The sequence below is a fragment of the Neodiprion fabricii genome, chromosome 6, assembly GCF_021155785.1.
Source record: "Neodiprion fabricii isolate iyNeoFabr1 chromosome 6, iyNeoFabr1.1, whole genome shotgun sequence".
In the NCBI taxonomy this organism is placed as follows: domain Eukaryota; kingdom Metazoa; phylum Arthropoda; class Insecta; order Hymenoptera; family Diprionidae; genus Neodiprion; species Neodiprion fabricii.
The window spans coordinates 25,163,601-25,178,227 of record NC_060244.1 but is presented as its reverse complement, the minus strand read 5'-3'; positions in this window follow the sequence as shown (position 1 = coordinate 25,178,227).

Genomic DNA, 14,627 nt, shown 5'->3' with positions numbered 1-14,627 from the left:
GTAATTTCGTGCTCTTATTTCAACGAGCGAACGACTCGCCTCGGTATTTTAGCAGCAATCCTGGTAGTCGGCAAATCGCATGGATTTATTTTTCTCGCGACTCACCCTCTCATAAATTTCGGCCTACGCTGAGAGTAAACATCCACAGTCTCGGTGTACATACAACGACTAACTTGCTTAATTTCAACGGATCGAGATGCACACAAGTGAAAGGAGTCCGTTACCACAGAATCACATTTGCGCCGAGAAATACAATATACGTCAGGGGTAAAAATATAAGGCGGGGTTAGCAGCGACGGTTGAACTTTTACGATAAAGACTCTTTGCACCCTCGTTTTCGTACCAGGGAACTTTCAGCCCTGAAGTCATATAGGTTTCCGCAATATCTCAACCTAAAGAACCCTTCAAATTACCCTCACCGTAACTCACACATCCACCCCTACACTCTGTGCCGTTGTAACAAGCGATCAAGGGAGCAGGAATTCAGCTTGCCGCAGATTCACTTGCACTAGCATGTGTTGCCAAGTGGTTCCGAGCCTGTACAATATCCGTAATCAATCGCGCTATAATTAATCAAATTGTATGGGGAAAGTTTGGGGAATCTTGACTTGTTGCTCACATGTTGTACTTACTTAGTTGCTCCCCCCTCCCCCATCACGGTTTCGGAGTCGAAGGACGAAGGAGTTGAGAACGGAAACTCTAACCTTCCTCTGCCATTCAATTTCGTCGGTTCTCGGCTCGTTTTCCCTCTTCCTATTCTCCGCCATAGAAATAATATGAAAAGATCCGCCGCACTTTTCCCCCGTAAACTCCTCGCGGCTCACCTTTGTTCTCGGTCGAGAGCCGAACACGGCATAATATCCTTCGGGCCTCTAATATCTTTGTCGGGAATATAAGATTTTCCGTGGTTCGGCGAACCCCGCGAAACGGGCTTGTTTCACGGGTGGCGAACACCAGGTAATGCTGCAGAAAGAGGCGCGGGACGCCCGGCGACACATCCTAACCAGATAATAAACCAACCCTACCGAGGATCCCGGGAGTCCTGGGAGTCCTGCATTGTTTATAAGCTCAGCCAGATCTTGAAATTTCGTCGGACATTTCCAGGCGATCCGGAATACCAAGCTTCTTTCTCTCCCTCGGTCTTCCGTTGTTTCGCCCGGCTCTTTCATTTCCACGTACACAATATACTTCCGGTCAAATCTTGCGGCTCGTTTTATACCGTTGGGCTTGTTTAAAGTTTAACCAACCGGCAAATGGGATCCGTACTGCCTACCACGTTTATCCCACCCTTTACGCGCGTGGGCATCGATAGATTTGCAAACGTACGTGTGTACAGTGTGTAATACGTGTCGATACAGGTAGCGGTTTTCGTTTAAAATTTAAATCCAAAGCCTTCCCCAAGCAAGTTCGTTTTATAACGATTCGTTAAATATTGTTTAATTTTTATACTCGCGCAGATTCACTGTTTGAGTATTGTTGCACTCCAACTTGGTGCATTTAAATATGATAATATGCTTTCAAACGCATTCGTTGTAGAAACTGTTATTTAATCAATCTCAAGTAAACTTAATAGAATTGACCTTTCATTTTTTAATTAACGTAATGACGAAGATTTAAAGTTGTTTCAAATGAAAAATGGGACGGGTCTAGTGGCGGTTCAATTAATTTGAAACTTGATTCAGGGGAAATTTCTTCGTAAAAGCCACGGAGAATTTTTCTAACTCTGCTAATTTTTAAATTCCAGTGTAAAACAAAAAGGGTTGAGATATGTAAGCAATCACTGTACAGTTTTTTCGCTGATATCTATACTATTACAGTACGGTTTTGTTTCTTTACGTTGACTAAAGAGCATTACACGTACTACGTCAGATTATCGCGCGTACAACGTGAAAGTCTGAAGGAAAGTTTCTGCTGCCCGTAGATTCCTGCAGGCAAAAACAATGCAGCGAATCGTATCGTCGTATAAAAAAGAACACATTTTAAGTACGTACAGCCTAATTTCGGAAAGTCAAATGGCAAGCAATCCTCGGCACGGGATAAGAAACCCACCCCCCCCCCCCAAAAAAAAAAAAAAAAATTACGGGAGATGAGGAGAAGCAAGGAAAATCAAAACGAATCGAATAATGTATTATTTACGTCGTTACGCGTATCCATGTATCAAGGCATTCGGTTCTGAAATGAATAAATATTCCGCTGCTCTAAATGTATGGGTAAAAATAATAGGTATGCATAGAGACCCGCGGCTCTGACCGCGTATTACTAATGCATAGATTGTCGGATGACCGGTCATCCCGGGAAAATGGAATTCTCTAGTCTCCTTGAATATTCGCGCCCGACGCGTTGTATAAAGTTATTTTTCCACGAGCCGGCCGACGAAAGACGGAAATACCGCGCGTCGATATATCGATAAGGATCGAGTGAATTACCTGTATCCTTGGAGTATGGGTACTTGAAGCCCCTTCGTAGCGGGCGCCGTATTGTTTTTCTACCATTAACCGAGCTCTCGTGAGTGAAGCGCGCGTGTACGAAGAGCACTTTTAAGAGAAATTACCGTTAACAGATATAAAGATTAAACCGAGGCGCGCTGAAGAGCGGGAAACGTTTCCCAGAGGGTTAATCGAGTGCGCCCGTATCGCGTGCCGGGCTTCCGAATGTTTTTTTCCATATCGGTTTATGCCGGCGCAGCGGTTCCTCTCCTCCCTCCTCCTCCACCGTTCTGTTTTTGCCACAACCAATCCCGGCAATATTGCGGGATAAGCAAGGCACTTGCGTCGGAGATCCCCGGGGATAAATCCGCGCAGATTAGCGGCGCCGTTTCATCCCTTATAGGTATGCCTCGTCGCTGGATATTATACCTACCAGCGGCAACGCGCAAACTTGCGCACCGCGGATAGATAGTTACGTTGCATTCCGCGTATTCTTGGCTCTTGCAGTCCTTGCCATTGTTGAACGCAACCGAGGAACTCGAGGAGGAGCCTGGATTGTCAGATAAATTCCCCCCCCCCCCCCCCCCCCCTCCCGCCCCTGATCCGCCCAAGCGGAGATACGGTTTTCGGATAAAGATGAATAGTTCTGTTTGCCGGGGGTTTTCATCCCTTTCCTCCTCTTCCTCCCTCCAGCCCGAGCTTCGAATGCCCGTATCATCCCGGCTAAGAAGTTTCGTCTTCGGTCAGGTAAGGGTGTCTCCTCACTACCGCGTTTCTCGGATTCTTGCCGAAACAGCATCAATCATCCCGATCGGCTCGCTGCGCCTTTCTATGAACGCGTTTTACAATTGATTGGACCACTTGTACCTCTGTTCGATATTCAAGAACTTGTAGAATACCTTGTGAAATCACACCGCCATCTGCTCAACGGCTTCAGACATCAACTGACTCTGTTTCCGTTGAATGTCGGGACGTGAACCCACCAAGCTAATTTCCTACTTTTTGTCCATACGTCGGAGGGAAATTTCCTCGCCTTTGACGCGACTCCTTGCCTCGTACACTCTGCAATTTCCTTTTGTCTAGACGTACGATGTAGTCCATGGGTGTATCGTTATATACATAGGTATACGAGCGCGAGATAGCGGTGAACTGTAAGAGGATAGTACCAAGGCGGTTGCGGTCAGCGAGGAATCTGACTCATTGGCAAGATGGAGACCTGGTAGAAGGAGCGAGCTAGTTAGTCTGTTAGTTAGTTCCGAGATACAACTTAATTGGTTCTCATCTCGGTATGAAATTGGGAAGCCTCGTCCTCTCGTGCCTGAATCTCCATCTACACTGCTATATGTAACCTGGATTTTACATATGTACCGGTCTACGTAAATACCTACATCTTATCCGCAGAAAGAGAACGCAGGGGGGAGGGAGAGAGTCCTCCTCGCAGTGTTCGCTCTTCGTTTATCCACCCTGTTCAACCCTGCTAACAATAAGATGAACAAGCCAGCGTGTATAAGAGGTTCGTGCAACTCGGCAGACACCCCAGATATCGTTTCTACCTACCTACCTAATCCCGCAGTATATCTGCAATTGAAGGGAGTATTCAAGGGCTGTGACTGGATCGTAATTACACTTTAATTAACTCGTAATTTAAGCCGGAGGATCCCTACACGTTGAACTGGGATGCTAAGTGTGTATGTTTACCCTTTCACCTTGGAACGCCTGCAGAGTGCGTGTGGCTTCTATTTTACGCGGTTCACCTAGCTCACCGAAGGGTGGAAGGGTGGAGGATTTCGAGATTATTCCTAGACGCGGATGAACCACGCCTTTCATGCTCCACCGCAACACAACCGATGAGTTCACTCGCTTACGCTTTTTGAGAATCGCTGTGGAGTGTATGATGAGAAAAGGGAGAAAAATCAGAGGTTCCAAAGCCATCGGGATCAATCGTTGTTCTCGCTCGTGCATTTTTGCTGATCATCCGATAGTTTGCGATACAAGCTTTCATCACGCGACGACATCTCTACAGCGAGATCAAAGCTCTTCCAATCGGTGCTGTACACGGTTGATCCAACTCCTCGACTGCGACAACCGATTCTACACTGATCACACTGTAACTTCGTCAGGAGAAACGTCTCACTGATCGTTCGACATCTTCAGCTCTATCCAGATATTCGTACGCCGGTGCTCAAGAGTTTTCAATGCACGTGGTGATTGGATTGTCATTCTTATTGACGTACCGAATGCATCCTCGCTCTTCTCGACTTCCTTTCGCTGGATTTCGACCAAAGAAAATCCACGGTACAAGTCGAGACTCTGCCTCCTGAAGGTGTCCAAGTATAATATCCGCACCCTATACACCGTGTATACAACCATCCCCGTTTCACGCTTGTGTCGTACATACCGACGTAATAGCTAGCCTAATAAAAGCGCTGAAATCCCTTGTAAGGTCAGGGTGTCACATCTCGTTAACACCCGTTATTACAGTGACATTATGATTCGTCCTCCTTCTGTCCTGCAGATATCAAGATTGGACGACTCCCTTCCGACGGCTTATAGTGCAGGGTAACTAAGCCTCGTTGGTCTCGTGTACGTCGTTACGCTTTTTAACCGTTCTTTTTTCACTGAGACAGGTACGCTGACAACCCAGGCGTCCGTAGTACCCGGATTGGGGGATGGTGATATTGAATTCAGAGACTTTCTCTCTCTCTCTTTCTCTCCTTCTCTCTCCGTAATCCATATATGCATATATTATGAAGGTATACGCGTACCTACGTTATACGTACGTACCGACGGGTACGTTTCTCTCTCCTCTCTCGTTTCTCGTTTCTCCTCGCTCTCTCTCTCTCGTCTCCACTGTCGCACCCTCCGGCTACGATTCACATGCAAATGAAAGCAGTTCCAGGTTATTGTTCACGGTGGTCTCCACTGTGTCCCCTGGCTTGACTTACTACGCGAATTTCCTGAAAACTTGCTGCCCTAGTCCTCCGCCACTTGGTGTGCGGTTTGCGTAATTGATACCTTATACCTTGTCGCCATTGCGGGCTTTGCCATATCCGACGCTCTTCCATCATCTCACGATGGCGCAAATATTTGTCGCGATACAGACCCACGCGATGTTGTCGTTATAGTACACGTATTCCCTTCATCAACTCGCGTATACCTACGCGTGCTTTTCTTCCTCACTTTCGTCGTCGTACTTTCGTATTACACTGTTATTTGCATGCGGCAACGTCTAGCTAACCACGTTTCTCCAGTGCTTTTGTTTCCATGCCACCGACATAGGTATAGTATAATGGTAAACGTGCCTTACACCTGCGCCATTGTACGCCATTTGGTACGAACGATACAGTTTCTACCTGCCTCCCACGCCGTAGCGAATATTTTTCAATCCCGCTGATTCTCGCTACAGATTTGTACGCATCCCGTTACGTTGAAACGAACGGATACTACAATTATTTAGCAAAGTCACTCGGCTTTCACGATCTTCCTAGTTCGGTTTCGTTTCAATTTACCAGCATCCTGACTCAAGGTTATAGGATATATTTTTATCAAAGTTTGAAAAATTTTTACTATTCTATTTCTCTCATAAGAGTATACACATTTCGATGGAACTACGGTCAATTACTGATTCGGTGAGGATTATCGGTGCTAATACTCTATAACAATGGAAATAATTTCAGCTTGTCCGCCGAATCTGTATTTTGTTGACCGGCGACTTTCAACTTCTTACACACCTATACCCGTACCCCTTTTAAAACGTCTGCTCTTGTATTAGTATAATTACTCGACTTACTTCTCCCTCTCCCTTTATCTCGACTCATTTTTTTTTTTTTTATTATTACCATCGAGGTAAATAACAATGGTTTGAAAGCGTCGGGACGTTTCGCGTCGACTAACGATAAGAGCCACCTCCTTTTTCCTCCAATGTCACCCCGTGGATGTGTATTATATATGCATACTATATAAGTATATATATACGCATTTATACCTATATCTATATAATACAGATCCCTCGGATTTCACTGCAATTAACAGATGTCGCAGCTGTATAGCTCTCTCTGGGGAGAGGAAAGGAGAAATCCAGACTAAAGCTTGGGGGTTGCCGTTTGTTTTTGTTTTTGATTTTTTTTTTTTTTTTGTCTTCGTACTTCCATTTGTATTATTCCCTCGTTTTTACCGTTTCATTATCTTGAAATGGTTCAACGGTGGGGAGCCGAAAAATTACGAAGCCAACGACTATCGGCGCAGCAGTTATTTTCCTCCACGTTTTTTCTTTCTCTTCCTCTTTGCGAACAAGGAGAAAAAGAAAAAAAAATATTAACACTATTGTAAGTTTCTACCTGCCGAGGTAAAAAAAAAAAAAAAAGGAAAAAAACGTCTTGCGGAGTTCGTCACATCCGGTCGTTTTTCGTTTTCCGTGCAAGGACGCGTAGGTATATAAATTACTCATCCGTCCGTGGGTGGCACTTCCGTTGCGAAATCGCAACGCGCTTTCTTCGTCGCCCCCTGCGAAGGTCAAAAACGTACTCACCGACGCGTTATAGTAGCGATAACGAGGCCCCAAGAATAAAGTGTTGTTCTCAACTCACGTATAACTTGGCCGCGTGCGCGGGTTCGTCGGATCGTTTCGAAAAGTTTTTGGAATCCTCGCCGGGTTCCACTTTGTCTTGCGGTTAACGCTACTTCGCTCCGCGCTCTCCGCCCGCACATATAACATCGTCCTAGAAATGCCGGGAGAAGGAAGACTCGACGGAGTCAAAACCACATTTTGATTTGCGATCTCCATTCTCTCTCTCTTTCCCTCCCTCTCTCTCTCTCTCTTCTCGTTCTCTTCCCTGCAGCTCCGCTCGACGTCCCAGATGAAATTCGCGTCTTGTATCTTGTCTCTCAAGTCTGGACCGAGTTGGAATTAACTGCAAACCCGTATGGCCTGCAGCTACTAGTCCGAAGTTTCCTCGCCGGATCCAAAATTATACAGCTACACGCATGTATTATACAGGGGTAGCACTCGATTTGCAGCAAGAGAGGATTCGGACGGTTAATTAGATGTTAAAAATTTTCAATTACGTTTGCGGTTTTTATTTCTTCTCTCTCTTTGTCTGAGCGAAAAACTTTTTAGCCATCTTAATTCGATTAATGAAAAATACGAAAGGAGGGCGGGGGGAGAAACAAAAAGATAACCTTAACCTGAGAAGAAAAACAAGGAAAATGAAGAGGATGATGGCAACACGGAAGGAAGAGTCGCGAACTTTTGGATCTCGTGAAACACTTTTACCTCAAAGTTTTTTGCCAAAATCCGGACCAATCTATCTTAGCCTTAAAACATCTTACGCCTGCTTATCGTGTCGGACTCGGTGTGTAGCAGATTGACTTTTTTGTTGCACGGGAACAACTTGTTTCTTTTTTCCTCCCTTTCGGTTCAGAATTTTTCGCTGCAGTTGATTTCGACTCGGTTACGCGTAGGCGTGTACAAATAACCCGCTTAGGTATATATTTTGTACACCTATACTGTACTATGTACATACGTATACATACATATGTAGTACGTACATATACATATAATGTATTGCGTGTCCTGGCTATTTTTCAACTTTCTTTAATAAAACTTACATTTTAATTCCCGCCCCCGGCTCGCTAAAATCTTGAAGATAAATGTCGACATTAGCTCGCCTAATTTTCGCATTAAAGCACAAAAGTAAGACGGCTGTTTTCGTTGCTGCTGCTGCTGTTCGCGAAACTTTACTTTTCCCGACAAACCGGTCTACAGTTTTGATACACGTGGTGTATGAACTGCGTACGGCTTTCTTATCCTTTCGATTGTCGGTTGATAAAGACTACACAAAACAAAACAAAAAAAAAAAGGGTAAAAAAAAATTAATTAGGGTTTTGAGCGAGAGTGAGAGGGAAACCAGCTTTTCGTTTATTATAAACTTGAGACCAGTGGTTTTATTACAGAGAACGATTGAAGTAAAAAAATTTATGCTGTACGCGTGAAAAACTGACAACGTGCAAATATCGAGCCATACAGGATGCGACGCGGCAAAAATCGAAAATAGCGAGCAGCTCTGAGGCGTCTCTTTTCCGAAATGATCCGTAACCTCTGCTAACCTATTAATACTAGTAATTTGAATTATGGAGCTTTTACGTTCAATCATTGTTTCTTCTTTTTTTTTTTTTTAAGCTCGCAACACAAATTGCTCTTTTTATGGGACCGGACTTATCATTACTTTTATGTTATTGAGCTCGTACGAGCTTATACCATACATATATATCCTGCACTACCCGCACGGTTCGAATTACCGTTGCAGCAGTCCTGCACATCGCTCGTCCTTTTAGGACAACGCGCTTTGAGCAGTAAATTTAATACGGCTTCGGGTCCCGTTTCATTTTCATTGCAACGCCAAGTTATACATGTACGTAGTTCGCCAGTCATGCAAACGTGACGCAAAGCTCCGACGCTACGTCATTCATCGTACAATTTCTATGTTCGTACAGGACTCACGTCACGCATGCATCCATAGTAGCTTACAATACAGTAAAGCTGCGATTATGCGAAATGTGGCCGCGTGCTTTTACTCCCTATACACTAGAATAACTACTTGGATCATTATTAAAGTTCTACTGCTTGGTAGAAATTTTTTTTACACTCCAAACTCTCCTTTTACGGTTCTCTTCGACTCGCGAGTAATCGGAGTCCCATGGAAATACACTCTGGACTTCTTCGTAAACGCCGAAATTTGGTTAACCTGGAATTTTTCCCCGAGGCTCAACCGAGCAGATACAGTAGACTCGTTGTTTGACTGGCGCATAAAGTCGGCGTGATTAGCATGCCAAAGACCGAAAGTCGGTGTCGATTGTTACATGCTGCGGTAGATAATACATATATTCATTCTGCGGTATTGGAAGCCGCGATGAATTCTCTCGATTCTGGAGGGCCGTGGTTGAAATTCCGATTTTGAAAAGTTCCGGAAGCGTCAAATTCTGAATATTATGATGATGAAACTTAAAGTAAAGATGTCGAGCTTTGACGGAACATCAAAGTTTCGAATGGTCCGAAACGTTACGCTCAGAGTTCCGAAAGAACAACATGCCGAAAAATCTGAAACATCGCAATTCCGAATGATCGAATATTTTCAGTTCTGTGAATTTCTGGTTTGGTGAAATTTCACCACTTTGAGCTTTCTTTGATTTGGATTTTGGACATTTTTACGTTAGCTATCCTGGTCATTCTGATTTTCGGTTCTGCCTATTTTTTGCACCCATTCGTTGGGTAAACTACGCTGTGCGACCATACTTTTATATTCGAAATTTTTCTCTGTCGAAATCTTACTTTTCGAATCTTTGCTTTATCGTAACTTCAATTTTCGAATTCTTGCATTTCGCAACTTTGAGCCGCCGGGCTTGCAACCATTCGAAACTTTTTTGTTTCTTCACTTCAAGTTTTGCTATCAAATAATTGGTAATCAGACACTTTTGGAACTTTCAAAATTCGGAACTTGAACTCCGCCCCGTTCTGGAAACTTTCGAGGTTCACTGCACCGTATTTACCAATACACCTACCCTCCATCCGCAACTTGACTCCAACAGAATTCGACCATCGGAGCAAAGCTCAAAGCGTTAAACCAGTCATCGGTGGTCGGGCGGGTCGGTCAAGACGGCTTCCGGTGTTTCGCCCATTTGTAACCGTAAGGGTGAACGGCAGAAACCGCGACCCCGGGTCAGTCGATGTCGGGGTGAGTCGAGGCCGGCAGTCCGTCGAGTCCTTCGAGCAGTCCTCGATACACGAGATAAGACCGAGACCCCGGCTCGTTGATTGATCTCGGCTATCTTCTGCTGACTGCGTTCCAGGGTGAGAACTGTCCGCACCCCTGGTGTTGTGGTCGGCGCCATATTGCTCTTCTTGTTCGCCGTTCCGCCTCACTGCGGTCTGTCGTCAATTTGTTTGCCAATTTCTTTGGACAATTTGTCAAGTCTCCCCAGCCAGTACCAAGATTCGAGAATCCACCCTTCCGGAAGCTCGCATCAGCCTTTGTCGGATATAAATATTTTCCGCTTTTTATGGCTTTTCAAACGAACAATGATTCGGTTTGGCCTGTTTGTACCCACGTATCGTAACGAAGTTGCGTACACACCCCTTATACACCCTGGCACGGCTGATGCCGATATAATAATCGTCAAATGTTTAATCGTTTGTCTAATTTGGGGTTCATCGGCCAACCGATATTATCGTAACAACAGTCAGTCTCCAAAGTTTAACAAATTTATATCCACTATTTCGCATATCATTCTTTGCCGTGAGACTTCTTTGACTCGACGTTTGCTTATTGCAATATATCGAGTAACAACCTCGTGATTTAGTTCCAATTTCAGCGGTGTACTTTATCAAACCGTTCACAAAAAGTTGACGCCGATCCTTCAACCGCGGTGCGCGTTTATGCTTATGAAAATTTATAATTGCAATATTTTCCTTGAGGTTGTAACGTTGAACCTTGCACAAGAATTGCATTCCCGCTGATGATTGCGAATTAACCCCGCGTTTTATGTACACGGAAACATTTTGCCAAGTTTTATCCACGGTGGAGTAAAGTTATTTTCTGGATGTCGTGCGGGTAATGGGTTCCCCGTCATCTCCTGGCATAATTATGCGCATCCCCGGTTTCCTCTTTCCTCTTAGCCCCACCTTCCCTCATAATTTCATTGCATTTTGTAACATCGAATCCGCGCGATGCGTCGGGTGTTTAACACCCCCGTTGACCGTTCACGGGTTTGTTAACTTTCCCGATTACCTTTTTCTCTCCACAGATTCATCCTCTCGAGAGCCCCGCACGGTTTTCGTCGACGGACTCGGCGAGCCGAGACGAGACGAGGGGAAGGCGAAAGCTTCTCCGGGCATGGCAGCTTTTTTTCCCCAGGGGGTAGAACGGGGTATTTTACCATCGCTGCAGAGGAACAGCTTGACGCACGCCGTGAGTAAGGTTTCCGTTTATTAGTATCCATGAAAGTGGTGTGACATGTAAAGCTTCGTGATAATTATTTACCGTCAAAGAAGATATCGCCGGGAGATTATATTATTTTACCCGGTGTGAATATTCTTCTGGGTCTATGGCAAAAACATTTTCACCCTCCGTCTGTCGTGTGATATAATTTGTTGATTACAAAGCTGGTGGAAAGAGGTTTTCTATCTACTACCTTGATACGTGTATTATGTTCATCATGTATACGACATATTTAACCAATAATGTGGAGGGTATCTTATCGGATTACATCCGAGATACAACTTGGAAGCATTGATTTGCAGTTAAGATATAATAAGACCGAATTCAAAGGTTGATTACAGAAGTGGTTATAAGGCCGACTCGACTGAGTTAATATCGTTAATCAATTCTCCATTTCGTATTATGTAAATCATATTTTATGAAGCGGATGCTGTAGCTGTTGGCTGTACGGTGTTGGCTGGCTTTTCAATACTTATTTATCAGGAGTTTCTCCGTTTTTGTTTAGTAAAATGTTTTTCCTCTCTCTTCTCCGCTTGAAGAAGGATGTATGCAATTAATCGTTAAGTAAGTCTTGTTTCTCCCGAACATTTAATTTTCAAAACTGTAATTTTTCGTCCAATATTGAACCTCTAAAAATTCCGACTCTGACCCGATTTTCCAAAGTGCCCATAAAGCGACTTATCCGTAGACTTATTATTCGTATAAGACCTGGAACCCACGTTGAAGTATGACTTAGTTTTTGAAAAATCACTTTTTCAATTTACGATCCCTTGTCTAGAAAAAAATAAATCTATTACGAGTAATTCATTAACTGCAGGGTTGAAATTTTACTTATTCGAAACGCGTGTATTACACACAAAGCTCGGACAATTTTCATTTGACGAATATTACGAAGCATTCCTGTAACGTTCAAAAAAAATTTCGCCCGGAAGCTCCCTGTTTATCAATAAATTGAAATAAGATTCGCTTGCTTCTTTCAAAATTCCCAATTAATCGCATAAAACAACTTACAGTTACTTGTTGGCTATCCGAGTTGCAGGTGCTTGAAACCTGCATGACTAATGAATATTTTAATCAATTAGAAAATAATTTATATACCGTAACGCTGTTCGATATTGTTACAAGCGTTTAAACAATTCCAACAGTATTTCACTTCAGCTAATGGATGCATATTCATACCAAATATAATTATAAATATTCGCACAAAATGGCATAGATCGTGTTAAATATCGATATATAGGTAGGCCCTACGCAACGCGCGGTGCGTTTGTGTACAGTCAGCCATTTGACGCACCGGCTTCACTCGTCGACCCTTCAAATTATCGTCGGTTCTCGACCCTCGAGCGTATATGCGATGCCTCCTCTCCTCCACCCGTGTACACGTAACGCATACACACACACACACACACTCGCATATATACACCATCGAAACGCAGGCATACTTTCCTCCAACCGCTGGTAACTCGCAATTAAAAAGTAGGTAGGCCAGCTTTTCGCCCGGGTTGAAGCCCCCTCGTCGATTTACCCCCAGGCTAATTTTTTGGCTGCTTGTATTATTTCCATCTGCAGGAGAACTGTGGGATTTAACATGGATTAAAATCCACCGGTGCGTCCGTCAGGTGCAGAAGATACGGCGGACTCGCTGTACGCCTTTTATAAATCCCACTCGAACCACCTTCTTACTCGCCACTCAAGTATTAGCTGACGCTAAAACAGGGGTGAACAATTCGGACAAAGGTTGTCAAATTTTACCCTGTATGTATAGTATTAGGTATTCCAGGCAAGCGTCAACTAACATAGGAAATTCGAAGTGCGTGTTCAACGCACTGCCTGCTTGAGGATAATGAAAAAAAAATAAAAAATTCTCCAAAGGGATGTGTTCATAACGCATGAATTGATAAGTAATAATATCTTAGAAGATGTAATGTTTATTGAAGGCAATGTATATTGCATTTAATATTCAATGAATAATGAATTCACGTTTTACCGAACACGTTGGTGTGTTTTAATAATTAATAATAATTGATATTTAATAAAGTGGGAATACATTGATCGGGATGTGACTATAAATGGAATTTCTGCTATTCCCAGGCGACGAATCCATTTGTCAATAAACTTCACAAAATGCGTTAGCTAATGTTGAAAACAGTAGTGAGCAAAACAAGCAAACGTTATCAATTGTTATCACTAGGGGTTGGGTGCAAAAATTTGCAAAAAATGCGTTAGCAAATACTTGAATGGCCGCTTTTCTCCCTTGGCACATTTCGTGGATATTTATACAGGTACACGCACTGTACGCGGACAACGGCTAACACGTGCCACGAACGCAGAATAGATAGAAAGGTTTCAATCCCGGCTTTGAATTTACACATCAATTGTAAAACGGTTGTTTCGGTCCTTTTACGGACGGTGAAAGGGAAATTATATTAAAAATTCCAACGAAAAAAAAAGCCAATGGCTCGGCTGGAAAATTCATCGCAAGTTCTATAGCTTTGATACAGCGTCGATGTCAATATAGTGTAATTTTTTCCATACATATATTCCATAAATTTATATATATGAAATTTAATATCCTCCGGTTGAGCATTGACGAGACAAAGACGTTTTTTTTACCGATATTATACTCTTTTGAAACCGAGCAGACGGTGCAGCTGCAAGCGCGAGAGTAAATATTGAATAAAATACGCGGGCTTGTCGGGATTTAGTTGACTTTTGACCTTTTTCCCCCTTTTTTTCATACGCTTCCTTTTTTCTTTGCCCGCGCGACGTCCGCGTGTGTGTGAAACTTTGCGAGTGTGACTTATGCGTTATACGAGCCGGCTCGGCCGGAGAAACCCGGGATTGCAGGTATTATATACCTAGAGAGCTTAACGATAACTCAAAATAACTCTCTGCGGTATTTGAAATTGGAAAGCAGGCAAATTTATTATTTTATTGCCGGACCAATCTCGCCGCTGGTATAAGGTGATGCAGGCATCTGCGTACTTCCCTACCTCCCTACCTACCGGGCTACTACGTCTCGAAGTGCAGCATGCACGAATTAATGCATCTCGCCTCCGAGTTACGTATATGCTCCAATTTATGTGCACGTGTGCAATATGCACTCTGTATCCCAACTCGAACGATTTGCTACCCTTTTATACACTCGTCTCGAAATTGATCTTTGAAGTTTTCATTAATCATCTTGAATGAATGGCGTCGTACATCG